General features: G+C 34.2%; 1 long non-coding RNA gene across 1 annotated transcript; it reads left to right on the top strand.

The window, feature by feature from the left end:
* Positions 1–5,711: 5,711 nt before the first annotated feature.
* Positions 5,712–9,163, top strand: LOC142348784 (uncharacterized). Its single transcript, XR_012760775.1, has 2 exons — positions 5,712–5,867; positions 8,273–9,163. It is a non-coding gene; the product is annotated as an uncharacterized LOC142348784 (long non-coding RNA).
* The last annotated feature ends 2,178 nt before the right edge of the window (positions 9,164–11,341 follow it).

The raw sequence follows: 11,341 nt of genomic DNA, 5'->3' as shown, positions 1-11,341 counted from the left end.
CTTTAACATAAAAAAGATAGAGAAAATATATTGGAAGTACGTGACATATGGGGCAATGGAAAGAGATGTGACCAACATGCAGGAAGTGAGATGTTTGAAACCCTGTACGCTACAGTTTTCCCATAAGACTTACGCTGAATGCGGAAAAATGAAATTTTTACAGAAAAAAAAACAGAAACTTTACAACAATTCAAAGCTAACAATAGCTATCCAACAAAAATTTTTTGATTTAATAGCATTAATCGCTCGCAGACGGAAGCGCTTTACGGTGAAAAATTTTTCCTTGCTTTTCTCCTGAACTCTTCCATTCCTTTTTCAAAAAACCCTCAACCCTGGGGTTGCACCCTAGGGTTGCTCTGATTTGAAGCCTCGTTTTTTTGCATTCGCTGATCACAGACAGCTACGGTCGCAGAAAGATTGCAGGTATTCTTTAATCCTACGAGCTCATCATCAGAGGTCATTTTGGTCTGGCGAGACTGCTCAGAGGGACAAATATGGTTTTGGTCTGGTCAGATTTCGCTCGGTTCTGGAATCTCAACCAGGGTAGTCGTAGTCGTCTTAAACGATTTTGATAGTTCATCATTCTTTAAAATCCCAATTCTGCCTAATTTGTGTTGATCACAATATATCTCAGTTCAATTTTGCTAGACTAAATTTAGACCCAACCAGCCTATCATTCTTTCCTATTTCTGTTCTGAACATGTGTGCTCGAAAGTTCATGAAAACCCAAAGATCTGGACGAAGCCGAAATGTTTTTTTTTCATTTGGACGCTTACATCAAGACTTTTAAAACTCCTGAATACGCAAACTTACTTCCATGCCAATAAGTAAAAAATGTGTGAAAGCTGGAGGTTTTAATCCGACAAATCTCTATCACACCAGCATGAAATTTTCAGGAGAATTATTATGCAAGAAATATATGTGCCTAAACCCGGAACAAGAGAACTGTGCCAAAGGTTTAGAATCTTAACCAGGATAATCTGTAATCTCAACCAGGGTGGTCGTACAAGATATGTCTCTGAAATCATATCTGCACGAGCATCAGCCCACGTGATCAAGTAAATTGCCTTTCAACATAGAGAAATTGAGCTCAAATGATTCGAGTATCGTAACAACCGGTTGGTGCGGCAGGTATCACTCACGTTATCAACAACTTTCCAACTTGTGGGCATCAAGAGCTGTAACTACACATAAATCTTTCGAATGAAACTTGGCCATTGATAGCATAATTAGTAGAAGCCCTATTCTTTCATGAGAAAGGTTTTTGAAAATGATTTTGGAACTTTGAACATGTTTACTTGTGATATAAAAAGACAACGCGATGAGACCGAATTAAAATATGTTGAATAAGAGCTGTAAGTGAGATATCAAACCTCAAATTGTCAATTAGAGACTATGTGAGGTTTGACATCACAGCGTCTTTTGATTATTTAATTTTAATTTGCATTAATAGATATTTGTTTTTTGATCAAAACAATTGAGTTTGGTATCTATTTTTGCGTTTATAATTAGGGCAGACCCAAAATGGGCTCCTTTTACAGCCTTAAGATATAAAGAGCTAGGGCTACTTATTTCTGCGCGCGAAGTAGGCTTACCTATATCTCTCATACTAACCAACTCTGTAAAACACTGAAGGTATACTTCAATTATAACGATGTATAAAAGAGTCAACATCGGAGTCAGAGGTATACACATCGTGCAACTACTCTAATAAACTGACTACAGCCAGTGGAGTTACTGCTATATAAAAGAGAATAGTGTCTTCTCAGTCTCTGATTGTTTGGAGGAGTACATCCAGTATTTCTACCGCTACACAATTCTTTCGGAAAGATTGAAATCTCTCATGAGAAATGTTCGTTTTCTTCTTTTATAGCAGTCGCTTAACTATTAATAAAACCCCAATACTAATTGATTAGCGTTATTTCAACCCACATCACAATTCAATTTCTATTCTAAACTAATTCAAGTCTCTTCTGAAATGTTGTTTTCTGGAAAACATAATGTACATTAAAATTCTTTAAAATCCCAATTCTGCCTAATTTGTGTTGATCAAAATATAACTCAGTTCATTTTCGCTAGACTAAATTTAGACCCAACCAGCCTATCATTCTTTCCTATTTCTGTTCTGAACATGTGTGCTCGAAAGTTCATGAAAACCCAAAGATCTGGACGAAGCCGAAATGTTTTTTTTTTCATTTGGACGCTTACATCAAGACTTTTACAACTCCTGAATACGCAAACTTACTTGCATTCCAATAAGTAAAAAATGTGTGAAAGCTGGAGGTTTTAATCCGACAAATCTCTATCACACCAGCATGAAATTTTCAGGAGAATTGCTATGCAAGAAATATATGTGCCTAAATCTGGAACAAGAGAACTGTGCCAAAGGTTTAGAATCTTAACCAGGATAATCTGTAATCTCAACCAGGGTGGTCGTACTAGATATGTCTCTGAAATCATATCTGCACGAGCATCAGCCCACGTGATCAAGTAAATTGCCTTTCAACATAGAGAAATTGAGCTCAAATGATTCGAGTATCGTAACAACCGGTTGGTGCGGCAGGTATCACTCACGTTACCAACAACTTTCCAACTTGTGGGCATCAAGAGCTGTAACTACACATAAATCTTTCGAATGAAACTTGGCCATTGATAGCATAATTAGTAGAAGCCCTATTCTTTCATGTGAAAGATTTTTGAAAATGCTTTTTGGAACTTTGAACATGTTTACTTGTGATATAAAAAGACAACGCGATGAGACCGAATTAAAATATGTTGAATAAGAGTTGTAAGTGAGATATCAAACCTCAAATTGTCAATTAGAGACTATGTGATGTTTGACATCACAGCGTCTTTTGATTATTTAATTTTAATTTGCATTAAAAGATATTTGTTTTTTGATCAAAACAATTGAGTCTGGTATCTATTTTTGCGTTTATAATTAGGGCAGACCCAAAATGTGCTCATTTACAGCCTTAAGATATAAAGAACTAGGGCTACTTATTTCTGCGCGCGAAGTAGGCTTACCTATATCTCTCATACTAACCAACTCTGTAAAACACTGAAGGTATACTTCAATTATAACGATGTATAAAAGAGTCAACACCGGAGTCAGAGGTATACACATCGTGGAACTACTCTAATAAACTGACTACAGCCAGTGGAGTTACTGCTATATAAAAGAGAATAGTGTCTTCTCAGTCTCTGATTGTTTGGAGGAGTACATCCAGTATTTCTACCGCTACACAATTCTTTCGGAAAGATTGAAATCTCTCATGAGAATTGTTTGTTTTCTTCTTTTATAGCAGTTGCTTAACTATTAATAAAACCCCAAATACTAATTGATTAGCGTTATTTCAACCCACATCACAATTCAAATTCTATTCTAAACTAATTCAAATCTCTTCTGAAATGTTGTTTTCTGGAAAACATAATGTACATTAAAATTCTTTAAAATTCCAATTCTGCCTAATTTGTGTTGATCAAAATATAACTCAGTTCATTTTCTCTAGACTAAATTTAGACCCAACCAGCCTATCATTCTTTCCTATTTCTGTTCTGAACAGGTGTGCTCGAAAGTTCATGAAACCCCAAAGATCTGGACGAAGCCAAAATGTTTTTTTTTCATTTGGACGCTTACATGAAGACTTTTACAACTCCTGAATACGCAAACTTACTTGCATGCCAATAAGTCTAAATTGCGTGAAAGCTGAAGCTTTTAATCCGACAAATCTGTATCACACCAGCATGAAATTTTCAGGAGAATTACCATGCAAGAAATATATGTGCCTAAATCTGGAACAAGAGAACTGTGCCAAAGGTTTAGAATCTTAACCAAGATAATCTGTAATCTCAACCAGGGTGGTCGTACAAGACATGTCTCTGAAATCATATATGCACAAGCATCAGCCCAAGTGATCAAGTAAATTGCCTTTCAACATAGAGAAATTGAGCGCAAATGATTCGAGTATCGTAACAACCGGTTGGTGCGGCAGGTATCACTCACGTTACCAACAACTTTCCAACTTGTGGGCATCAAGAGCCGTAACTACACATATATCATTCTAGTGAAACTTGGCCATTGATAGTATAATTAGTAGAAGCCCTATTCTTTCATGTGAAAGATTTTTGAAAATGCTTTTTGGAACTTTGAACATGTTTACTTGTGATATAAAAAGACAACGCGATGAGACCGAATTAAAATATGTTGAATAAGAGCTGTAAGTGAGATATCAAACCTCAAATTGTCAATTAGAGACTATGTGAGGTTTGACATCACAGCGTCTTTTGATTATTTAATTTTAATTTGCATTAAAAGATATTTGTTTTTTGATCAAAACAATTGAGTTTGGTATCTATTTTTGCGTTTATAATTAGGGCAGACCCAAATTGGGCTCTTTTTACAGCCTTAAGATATAAAGAGCTAGGGCTACTTATTTCTGCTCGCGAAGTAGGCTTACCTATATCTCTCATACTAACCAACTCTGTAAAACACTGAAGGTATACTTCAATTATAACGATGTATAAAAGAGTCAACATCGGATTCAGAGGTATACACATCGTGCAACTACTCTAATAACTGACTACAGTCAGTGGAGTTACTGCTATATAAAAGAGAATAGTGTCTTCTCAGTCTCTGATTGTTTGGAGGAGTACATCCAGTATTTCTACCGCTACACAATTCTTTCGGAAAGATTGAAATCTCCCATGAGAATTGTTTGTGTTCTTCTTTTATAGCAGTCGCTTAACTATTAATAAAACCCCAATACTAATTGATTAGCGTTGTTTCAACCGACATCACAATTCAAATTCTATTCTAAACTACTTCAAGTCTCTTCTGAATTGTTGTTTTCTGGAAAACATAATGTACATTAAAAAATTGTCAACAAAAATTCATTGATCTGAAATGTTATCCATGTTTTCTCACCAAACTTCTCGATTTCTACTAAAACAGGTTTCCATTGTTTTTGTTTTTGAGTTTCCCTGGCCTCTATATTCCGAATTTAAACTCGATATTACAGAGAATATGGAAAACGAACTTTGACTTTGTATAATAACACGTTGATTTTTGTCCGTGTAAAATTTGAAGCCCGCCAATATTGCCTGTTTTTCAGTATAAACTGACAACTCGATGGACTTGTCTATATTTTGTCATGTTTCTCAATGCCCACTTATGTAAGAACAGATAAACTCAAGAACGGTTCAGATTATTTTTGTTCATAGTTCCTAAAAGTTCGTCAGCTTCGCTTTAAAAGTTTTGCAAAGTTCGCAGCACGAATGATCTTAGATTCACTTTCAAATGGTATAGGTCAAAACTACGCTTATTAAAAAGGCGTTGAATTAATTAACAAACCTCTAAAGCAGTAGTATTTTACGATGATACATAATTGTCCATTGAATAGTAAAGATAACCGAGTTCATACGTACAGATCTTACTTAGCTTGGAGGGAATTATATGAGAAAAATTATACATATTATAGATATTTTTGTATTTACCATCAACTACGCTTTTTAACCATGGCAAGATGTTATTGGCCACACCCACGGTGTTTTATTCAATACCTGTGCATTACAATAAAATCATGAAAGTTCGTGTTAAGAAAGGTGAACAATCCAATCTACTTCTTCTTTCATTTTGAACTAAAAGGTCACAAGATAATAGTTTGTTTTCTAATGACTTTAAAAGGTTTTACTCAATTGAGAGAACAACCTGTAATAAGAAAATCAATGACATTTTGTCTTAATGTGACCTCATAAACAATTGGTATAAAAGTGGAGAATCAACTCAATTTATTCATTTTTTTAGAAATCTCAATCTGGTTAACAAAAGCTACTGAAAGTCTTTCTTTGTGGATCAAATTTAGAAGGTAAATATTTTTTGCTGAATATTGCCGTTTTCATTGTTATATAAGGTTGTAATACTGACAAAAACAAATGAAAATCAATTCTTTTTTTTCAAAATATTTAAAAATTGGATCTAATAGATTAATTTCATTTTGCGGTGATGAATTATTTTTGTTACAGGAACAAATAAAGAAACAAATTTTGAAGTATATAAATCTTGAAATAAGTATAGCTAAACGTTTAAAAATATTATTTTACCAGTTATCAGAAATCATTTAATATATTTTGAATATTGTAATTACATTATTTTCATTAGCTTTTTTCTTGAGGCAACTGATTTCGAATTTCATGGAAAGTTTGTTCATGCCACATAGAGATAAAACTTGGATCAATTTCTTTAGATTTAATTTCCAGTCGAATTCTTTTTTTGACATGTTGTTTTAAAATAAGCGGCAATATCTTCATTCGGTCAAGTTCTCTTAAAAAGAATCAAATTGAAAGCAGACTAGGAGTTAAGGAGCCCAAAATTTTAGAACATGAACCATCCTTCATCCCCGTGAACCAACCCTTTCCCCGTTAATCGCCCTCTTTCCCCATGAACAACCCCCTTGTACCTGCCCTTTCCCGTGAACCAACACCATTCTCCGCGAACATCTTTGTCAATCCCAAAATAACCCATGTATCCTCGCTAAATTGTGTTTTACTTCATGGGAAACTCAATTAAAACCTCAAAAAATTCCACTTGTTCGGGGAAAAACAGTTTTCGTTTTTGGATTATAATAAAAATCAAGTGTTAGAACATAAACTGGCCTGAATAGCTGTTCGGTAAGCAAAGAAAAGTATTCATCAATCTACAAAGTAACTCAATTCTACCTTTTTATTCATGCATCATTTAAAATTTTGTGTTTTTTTTTCATTTATGTACCACAACAAAAGTTATCAATTTGATAACAGAAACCAACACAGATTTAGTCAAAAACAAATACCGTTCCTCATACCAGTTAGACGATAACTGAATTTACATCAAAAATTGAGCAGATATGATTTTCTGGTAAGCTCTTTTTATTTGGATAATATGATATTGGCTATGCAATTGTACAAATAATTTTCAAGTTCTTTTCAAATAATTTTCAAAATAATTTTGAGCAACTGTTGATTTGACAAAAAAATCCCAACAAATTCCAAACTTCCTCAAAAAAGCGCAATGAATGAACTTATCGACAACTTCTGGCCGTCGACTACTTCTGATAATGTGTGCAGTTTCTAATAGCTGCTGTTTTTTGTCAGATTCTATATTGCCAAATTTTTTCACAGTTGGCACTAAATATTATTTGTCGTTAGCTTGTGGTTGACGCCAGATTGGATCAGTTGTTGAGATCTCAATAATATGATTAGGACAATGCCAGGAATTTTCCTAGTTTATTCCTTTTTTATTGCTGAATCGTTCATGTTATTTTTGTTTGTGTAAATGTCATAAATTTAATTATACAAAACGCTTTGTCGCAAACGGACTTTCAGAGTTTTTTCTTTTAAATAAACAGACAAGGTTAACAATAATTTCGAAAAAATGGCATGCAGATAAGTAATTAGAAATAGGTTTCCTCTCTTCAAATTGGAATAACTCTAGGTTAAAACTCAACAAGACAATTTTCATTCAAATCAAAGTTTAATTTACAATCTGCGCATGTTCAAATCTTGTTCAACTTACAAAAACAATTGCAACTACCCCATTCAAAATCGAACGGTTATCTTGCATTTTGGACGAATATTGCAAGATAAATGTCCGATTTGCAACAGTCCTGCAAGATAACCATTCATCTTGTAAAACTCTTGCAAGATACCTATCTTGCAAGAAGCCCCAGAAACGTGCCTTAGCCGCTGCATGGGCCTATTTAGCTTCTTTGAAAATTAGAGAACAGGATGCCACCTATGCTCTAGCCTCAAAAAAAAAGAAAAAAACTAAAATTACTAAGTCTAACATATATAAATGGATGATAGATTCATGCAAATATACGTCCGGATATTGTATCTTGCAATATAAACGTTATTTGCATGATGCTTGCAAGATCTCGCCAGATAAATGTTATTTGACAAAATTTTGCAAGATCTTACAAGATAACCACTGGAGATCGTCTGGGATGCGTGGTTGCTTCTAACCCGAACAGGAAATCGAAGCAGCAAAAAATTTGATTACATTCTTGGCGATAACTGGTCTTTTATGTAGAATAATTTGATTTATTTTCAGTAATTAACAAAAATTAGGACAAATTTAAGTGTAGCTGAAAAAAGGGAGATCACCCAATGTATAGCTCTGTTCCATGTATTAAATCATTGCTTTTTTCTTTTGAAATTAATCTCCTCAAAGTAATCTTCAAGGTCCAATTGTATAAGTTGATATATTATGATTATGATTGATTATGATTTTCAGGTGAGCCCTCAATTACCCAAAAACTGCCAAAAAATGCTGACACAATTGGCTATCGTTGCAATCTGTGTTGTATTCATCAACGCCGAATACATAGTCGACAGACGCTATGACCCCTTCATGTTTTACAAGCGACAAGGAACAAGGTATAACATGAACAGCAAAGAAGGGGACGCCTGTGAGGAAGCGAAAGATTGTGATAAGTACAAGCAACTCTACTGCAGTATGATAGGAGAATGCGTCTTTGATGATCGGGTTGAAAAACCAAGTGGATGTGAGCAAAATGAGCGATGCCCTACCGGTCAGCTATGCGATGTATACAGAAAAAACTGCTTCACGCCCTCCAGACGCAGAGGTCAAGAGTTCGAAAGTCGTCAAATACTATTTTGAAGCAATCTTGAAGAGCCGCGAGCTAAAAAAAAGCGATTGAAGTCAGGACTCTTTACCAAGAAACTGGAGGAGAAATAAATTAAGAAATATTATTTCTGCATATAAATAGATGAAAAGTTGTTTGGATACTTGTATTAGATGATTTAGTTTTGTAGTTTTTCTCTAAATAATTGGATGAATAAATTATTAACTATTGATTTGTATTAAAAATTTTGTAAAATTAACTTTTTTAAATATTTAATTTTGGATCAAACATCGTCTAACTATTTATTTGATACTAATAATCGAATATAATCCAAACTGTCTTATACTTGACTAAAACCGTCAGAGAAGGTTAAAAAAATTTTGTTATCTTGAATTTTATGCTATCTAGAATTTTATTTTATCGGAAGTCCTGATAGCACAGATACATCTCACGAGCAGTTTTGAAAAACGTAGAATTTGTGTGCATTGTTTGAGACTAAATTTTTGTAAACATGAATGATTTAATCTCGAGAATCCAAACTTTTTTACGCTTTTAAGAATCCATTGAGCTTCGTAGATTTTTACAGCAGGAGGAAAGTGACCTTTCGGTGATTAATTTGTAATCGAATAAACATGGGGTTGTTTTTCAAAATTAAATGTTGAGTAGCCACTAAAGAAAGTCTGAATTAAGTTGTTTATTTATTAATACCAACCTAATTCGTGGGATTTATGATTAAACTTACACTAAACAGTTTTAATTTTGTAGTTTAGTATTTTACAGAACCAAACAAAATTTTGTGCTTGTATGATCAGCAGACAATCATATATGAGCCAGCCAATATTGGTCCTAATTTTTTTTAGATCAGGAATTGCTGACTTGATTCATCTGCAGCACTTTGTCATGGTTCAGAAAACCCTGAATAGCGATAATAATAGCAAATTGTGTTCTAAATATAAGAGTAGGTCTGGTTACACGACTTAGGTTCTAATATTGTCTTATATTAGGTTATGCCAAGATGAGCTCATTAAAAATAAACTTGATTTCTTTGCGGATGAAGAAAACCAATTTAACTAATTATACAAAGGTAAAATATCGTTTTGGTGCCATTAAGGAGTCAAACAAAAAATTGCGCAAGAGATATACTATTTTAACCGCTCTCGGACTAAATTATACGGGGATTTCTGGCATCCGTCAAGTCTATATGTGTCATATATACATACATACATAAAAGATGTAAGATTTGCAGTGAATTTGAGTAAAAGTGTACGATTTGCGCTCAGTGCGATGAATGCGATGAAAAAAAATTATTCATGTCCTGAAAATTTTTTTCTACCGCTTAAGCGGTGAAAGAAAATTTTTCACCGCTACCAGCAGAATGCGCTGAAAAAAATTATTCACCGCTACCAGTAGACTGCGGTGAAAAAAAATTATTCACCGCTACCAGTAGAGTGCGGTGAAAAAAATTTTCACCGCTACTAGCCGAATGCGGTGAAAAAAAATTTTTCACCGCTAAAATTGCAAATCTTACAGATATTCACCGCTAAATTCAACGCTTATCTTAAATTCACAGTAAATATTATTGCATTCAGTGAGAGATGGCGCAGTGGAATAAGAAGTTGGTGACATCAGGGAGGTAAGTGGTTCGGCAGGTTCTTTTTTTGTAAGAAATCCGGTGAATGCTGTGAAAAAAAAATTCACCGCAAAAATCAACGCAATTCTTACAAAAATTCAACGCTTTCAGCGCATTCAACGCTAAAAGATGCGGGCGCATTGCGATGAAAACAGTTTTTTTTTCACCGCTATTCACCGCTAATCTTACATTATTTGTTCACAAAACCTCGACCCGGGAAGGGATAATATCCCAATTATAAGCTAAAAGTCCATCCGTTTTAAATTTGAAAACAGGTCCTCGCTCAACTTTTCGCAGGCAATGCCCAATCGCTTACAGAAAATTTTTTGGTTCGGAACTTTTCAATGAATTTTTCAATTATAAAACGCTTTTTTTAAAAAAAATATTTTCAAATATTCAAAATAATTGGTTCAAATGAATTCTTCGCAAATCCATGGCTGGTCTTTGCAAATAACGGTGCTTTTAAACCACTTGAAGGACAAACGAGATTGAACTTGTTCATAAGAAAACAGGTAGACAGCTCTTTCGTGGGGGAGACTGATTGCATAAGAGGCGTTGTGACGAATCCTTCCTGCCCTCTTCAAAGGTCCGGGACCAAAACCGACAGCCGTGATTATATTGAAGCATGCATGCCGTTTGAATCGTGCCTAAAGCTCAATTTTACATATGATAGATAATGCAGCCTTTAAATTTTAAATTTCAAATAATAACAAAAATTATTTGTAAATTTATGTCAGGTTTGATGGGTAACATTTAACCCAGAGGTTTTAAATTAAGTTAAAAAAGTTCAAAATAAGTTCAAAGTTCAAATTCAAAAATAAATAAAACAGCAGTTAACGATAAAGAGTTTACGTTAATATCACCAAAGCCCAGGTTAACTGGGACGTCATAAAAACACGGAAAATATCAAACCAATTGAACTGAAGTTTAGTTTTACACCTAAGACAGCCCGGAATGAGGTCAGTTCGTTTTTCAGCACTGTATCATAGTCACTTTTATTCTGTAATTCAATCTGTCAAGTATCATGATCACCCGGGTCGAGGGTCACCGTCATTCAAGATAAGCAGTGAATGCGGAAAATTTGTAA

The sequence above is a fragment of the Convolutriloba macropyga genome, chromosome 10 (genome assembly GCF_964194025.1).
Source record: "Convolutriloba macropyga chromosome 10, txConMacr16.3, whole genome shotgun sequence".
Lineage (NCBI taxonomy): Eukaryota > Metazoa > Xenacoelomorpha > Acoela > Convolutidae > Convolutriloba > Convolutriloba macropyga.
The sequence above is the reverse complement of the archived record's forward strand: the minus strand, read 5'-3'. Positions and strand labels throughout refer to the sequence as shown.